The sequence below is a fragment of the Protopterus annectens genome, chromosome 10.part0 (assembly GCF_019279795.1).
Source record: "Protopterus annectens isolate FY-2018-M chromosome 10.part0, PAN1.0, whole genome shotgun sequence".
NCBI classification, from domain to species: Eukaryota; Metazoa; Chordata; order Ceratodontiformes; family Protopteridae; genus Protopterus; species Protopterus annectens.
Window position 1 is genome coordinate 101502258 of NC_056744.1, and position 6036 is coordinate 101508293.

Here is a 6036-nt window from a genome sequence, read left to right on the forward strand (position 1 = left end):
AGGCCTAAGTGCTTAAACCAAGGGCCTTAGAATAACAGTAACAATTTAATCAGGCTACTAGCAAGCAATAATAAATGCAGCAGAATAAATTCAATTGAGTACTTTTAAGAAGAGGCAAAAGCAAAATAAGATAATAAAGTAGGAAGAAACACAAATACGGTAAAGCAGATGAAGTGCAAATTTTTATTTATTTATTTTTTTTTTGGAGAGGAAGGAAACAGAGCAGATTAAGATACTATAGGGGAATGTACTTCCCAAGTGCTCTCTCTCTGTACACCCCAGAGGAGATGGGACTGGTAGGAGTGTCTGAAATCAAAATATGATCTCACTGTACTCAGTTGAGTGAGCAAATGAGATGGGTGCAGGAGGAGTGTGCAAAAACGGATTTACAGCAGGAGCGGGCAATTCCAAAGCCACCAAGATTAACACCACAACAGGAAACAGGGAGAGGGAGTGGGGAACTAACTGCAGAGAGACAGAGACACACAATATTTACTGAATCAAAGACACACAATATTTACTGACTCAAATCTTAAATATTCTACTAACTTTTTAAAGTTAAAAAACAAACCATCAGACAACCAAAGAAATGTTTTAGAAGTAGACGTGTATAAAAAGGAGGACAGTGCTTTACTACAAACATTAGTTACAAGAATGTGGCAAGTAACAGTATTTTAAATTATGAAAGCATGCACTCCAGAAAGTTAAAAGAGGCTATAGTATATATTCAGGGCCAAATGCATGAAAGCATTCACTAGTCAATTAGACATTTGAATATAAAAAATAAATATTTTCAGAGGAAAGTTTTTGTTAAGGGGTATCCTCAACAATGTTTTGTAGAGTGGGTAGAAAAGGGTCATATTCATGAATATAATATGACTGACAAAAGAACTACAAATGCAAAAAAAGTGGAGAAGAGTGCAATGTGGCAATTGGACTCACATTCTCTATAGATTATAATATTAAATTCATTATAAACAATAACTGGAGAATTATAACTTCACAAAATACTTTAGCAAGGAGGCTTGGAACTACACCAAAGTTTATATTTAAAAAAAGCAAGAGCCTTATGCTAATTTTTGAAAGAAAACAGGTTACTAACAAAAGCTGAAATTGCAAAAGTGGGTCATTTAAATATCAAAACTATGTACACTGTAGATTCATTGCACAAGGACCCAGTTATGCTTCATCTATAGATAAGTCATTAACATTACCAGGATATTTCAGTTGTAATTCAGATGTTGTTTACATCTCTGTATGTAGCAGATGTGACATTTTTTTATATGGGGGAAACAATCAGACCCCTTAGAGCAGGAATGTATGGGCACTTGTATGCAGTTTCTAAGGCTGACACACAATGTATTTTATAGACATAAAAGAGTTTGTTTAAAGTGTAAGAATTTTTTATTAAAGGTCATCAAGATAAAGATTTAAGAAAAGGAGATTGTGAAAACAAGTTAGAAATGTGAGAGTTTAAGTGACATTATTCTGAATGTAGCAGAGAAACCAGGTCTAAAGGATAGATTCAATTTTAAATGCATTTTAAAACAAAAGGGGGTAAAAATTAACATGTTTGAATTAAACTGATATGCATAAGCAAAGTTTTTTATTGCATAAGCTGTTATAATTTGATTGCATTTAGAATGAAGTAAGGGCTGAAAGAATGTAACAGTCTGATGAAGTCTGAATATATTTTGTTTGTGAAATGAAAGCACTTACTGATGTATTACACAATGTATTTATTTATTTATTTATTTATTTATTATTGTGCAGTGACTATATCAGCAGTCATTTCTTTAATGTGACTTTGTATAGTTCACTCTACATTTTGTTTGTTGTCTTTGCTTGAGGATAGAAAGATGAAGCCCCCCTAACTCTGCTCCGGATAACCCCTGACTAGTGGCACAGCCTTTGAGGGGCTGGGAGGAAAACAATATAGTTTGAGTAGACAATACCAGCATACACATTTGGGGCTTGATAGGTTGGCTAGACCCTAAACCCACATAACACCTACCTGTAAGTGGACATTCCTGATGAACGTTGCCAGGCAAGCCCACATTGCCAAATGGTATGAGTGCTACTGAGTGAATGAGGTAGATGTGTGGAAGTGTGCATATTTCTCCATAGTCGGGCAGTTGTACATCTTCACATTGCCCACTGTGGTGGTGGTGTCAACAGTGATGGTGCAGGGACCTGTATATGGCCCACGGTCTAACAGCTGACTCTCACCTTCCAGAGGAATAAATGGGTTGATAAGGCTCCCCATGGATGAGATCAGACAGGCCTCTAAGTCTGTTGTCCAGTCTGAGGATGCTTGGCTTTCATACCTGGAAGGAACAAACAAGCCAGTGAGGCACAGGAAGGAGAGCCAGTAGGCAAGTCCCATAGGGAAATAAAAAGAAAAAGATATATACCTTGCTCAGCTTGTCAAAGGAAGTCGTATTAACAGGACAGAGGTAGGGAACAGAGGTAGCAAATTTATGAAACAGCTATCTGAGGTATCTGAGGTAAGAATAAGCTACATGATGAAACCCAATAAGTTTAGAAATAAATATTTATTATTAAACACTCGAGTTGTAACTCTTTCCTTATGCTTATAACATTACTATTATGCTAAGTATCTCCTGACATCTATTTTGGGTGTTTATTTCTGGCTGCATGGTTAATTGTATGGTATTTCAGCAAAACAGTATTCTAAGCTTTTTTGCTCTAGTCAGACTTGAAAAATCTTCTTGGACCATTGTACTTAACTGTTTAATAAATGTATAAATAACTAAAAATTGACATTTAGAAAGCTTCTTGGTTATTAACTGCTGATGATAGTGGAACCAATGATAGTACTTTTTAAAAATGTTTATGCAGTCAGATGTTAGCATGTGTTCTGGCTCAGAGTGAATTCAAGTTGCCAGGTCTATATTGCTCACAGTATGGTGACTTTATTGTGTCAGGTGAAACAGAATACATTCACTACCCATTGTGTACAATGTTAGGCCAGCCAGTTGTCTTTGGATGACCCCATTTACTATGACAGGTACTATACCTGTAGAATTCACAATAGCATTTGGACTACACAGTCCTGATATACAACTCTGTAAACCATTTAAAGAAACAACAAAACCTACAAAATAATTATTTTAAATAGCCTTACTGTACAATATCTACATAAATGTGACATTTAGAAAACAGCCATGTGTGTTTATTTAACATGAAAAAATAATCAATAACTTGTCTTCTTATCCAGTTTTCTCCCACACTTATCCCTCACCCTTTTGAAAGAGTTTATATAAGTTGTTTGAGCCTCCTGCTGTGGGAAAGGATTTCATGGCCTTGCACTTTGTGAGTTAAGATGTAACTGCATAGGATTGTTTACCAGCTCCAATCTTCCTATCTCAGCAAGTGGTCCTTGATGATGGAGTGTCTCATTATCCAATTAAACAGCATGATGATTCTTCTTCCACTTTGGTTACCTGATACAACTGTCTGCTTTAGAGAATGTCTTCACTGTTCTTTTGATCATTTCAGTGTGAAGTTGTGTAGTTTGTGGAACTTTTGCTATACAACTTTTGTGTGAACTCACCAACACTTCAGGTAACACTTCTCAGAACTACTTAAAATGGTCCTGATATTCTCTTGGGTAAATAGATCTGGCTAACACACAGCAAAGTTAAGAATCTTTTATTTCCTACACAGTAAGACATCTTTAAGAAATACAGTCTAGGCTCCTGTTTGCAAAAGCAGTTCTCACACTAAGTGTGGTCTGATTGTCAAAACACCCAAATCCTTCCCTGACTTGTTTTGACTGACTGGTAAGGGTTTAATGGATGTTCAAATTCCATCTGAACCCACTCAAAAGAGTAGATTCCACTGGATTGTTAGCCAAGTTCTGAATTTTGTTCTTGTCTTATGACGTTTAATCAGCCTGTGAGCCCTGGTGTATTGCATCATCTCTGAATGGAGCAAAGCCCACCTGATCCATACTGAAAAGAGTGCGATGAAAACTCTTAAAGCAAATTAATTGTACAAAATTTCTAATTCAAAACTGACAGGCTGAATTTCATGACGTTTTCATACAGCCTGTGTTTTTTATGATGTGTCAGATAAATACTGTGTCCTTAACCTGGTCAGCAAAAGTAAATATGTTCATAGGTTGGTATCGGCCCTAGGGTCTATATAAGCCTAGCCATAACAATTCTCTGGCGGTTTCTTCCCAGAATATTTACTTCCCTGGACCACTGTCTAGCAGGGCAACTGATGTGATCCCCCGGGTGAATTTCCTATCTCCCATCCAATCGTGAAAGATCCTTTTGAAGAGGGCTAAAGAGGCACTCTGTTTGACATGTATGGGCAGTCTATTCCAGCCACTGATCATCTGACCAGTTACCCATTGTCTTTTCCCTACTGTTGTGTCCCCCAATAAGGTGGCAGGTGGGAATAAATGGCAGTTAGCCATCACATTATGACCATATATTTCTAATCTTCTTCCATTTCATTTGCCAGCTGGTGAAGCTCTGCTGCCTGCTGCATCAGTGCAGACTTGCATACAACTTGCAGGTAACATGCTTTGTTTTCCTTCTGGCCTGTTGTATGAGCAGATCTTCTCTCTTGCTCTTAACATGGGACATTTTTGCCTCCAGAGAATCTAAGCCCTCCTCCACTGGCAAGATAACAGTCTTTGGACACTCAGTTCACACCACTGTTCTGGGCAGCTTCCCAGACCTTTTTCCCAAACCCAGATTACCAGCTTTAGAACTAAAGAGTATGTGACCATGCCAACAGGTCAGCCTCAGAGTAAGGGAGTGGAAAGTTGATTTTTGTAAACTATTCATTTTTTCTCTCAACAAAAATGCAACAAATCCAAGAAGACTGAAAGTTATCAGTATATACTTTCTGGATGACGTACAGCTTTTTGTGATTGACTGTATGCAATATAAAGGTGATTTGGTAGTTAGGAATTTTCAAATGGATGAAATTTGTCTGCAGAAGTACTGACATGATGTTTACTGATTGTTTTGAAAAAAATAGGCTGTTCAGATTGTCAGGGATTCCCTTTGGGCTGGTCCTACTCCTAGGGATTCCCTTAGGGCTGTTGATATTGATAGGGATTCCCTTGGGGCTGTTCATATTGCTAGGAATTTCCTTGGGGCTGTTCATATTGCTAGAGATTCCCTTGGGACTGTTCATACTGCTAGGAATTCCCTTGGGGCTGTTCATATTGCTACAGATCCCAATGGACTGGGGCTTAATTTCACTTTTAAAGTGATCAGTATAGTCCTATGCAGCTGCTTTATCTCATTCCTACCTGCAGTGCCAATTGTACTGTATTTAGCTTCACATCTGCAATGCTAATTGTGTGGGCTCCCTCGTCTTATTCAAGCCTGCAGTGCAGGAAAGAAAGATCACATGCAATGCTGTTGTTACAATATAACTTAATCACTGTGTTGAATTTGTAATATTAAATGCCACAATTAATCAGTTTAATGTGAGAAAATGATTTAACTTACATAAGCCAGTGATGTAACATTAGTGCGCGGCTCTTAAAATTTGGAGTTATTTTATTGTATCTAGGTTTAAATTCTGGTACTATGACCTTTAAAAATATCTTGGCTGCAGGCGGTATACTGTTGTCATTAATGACAGGAGCAGGCCTGCAGTGAGTACTGTTAAAATGTGCAACTATTCTTCCAACTGTGTGAAGCTATATACTATGTTTTGCCTATAGATGTTTCCAGCTTTTATCTAAATCTCAGTTGTTTCTTGCACTGGAACTCGAGCCTGCCCTGGATGCAAGTAATTAGCATGAATCTGATTGTGAAGTAGTGTTTGCAGTGACAATTGTTCTGTGTTATCGCCAGCATCCCTCCCCCATGTATGGGCTGTATTCACCCACCCTGCTTATGATCATCTCCGGGGTTACTACACTTTAAGTTAAAGGAGATAAAAGTAACCATCAGTGTCATTTTCACTTTGACACTAGTAACCTTCTTATACTAGTGTTATCTGATTAAGCAGCTGATTCTCAAGTAGGGGCCCTCCTTT

General features: G+C 37.7%; 1 protein-coding gene across 1 annotated transcript in view; it reads right to left on the minus strand.

Annotated features, from left to right (window-relative positions):
* Window positions 1-5374: 5374 nt before the first annotated feature.
* Window positions 5375-6036, minus strand: part of LOC122812982 (alpha-N-acetylgalactosaminide alpha-2,6-sialyltransferase 2-like) — a 567580-nt gene continuing 566918 nt past the window's right edge. The window contains exon 9 of the mRNA XM_044085075.1: window positions 5375-6036. This exon is cut by the window's right edge and continues 1637 nt beyond it. The gene's annotated coding sequence lies outside the window, so the exon portion shown is untranslated.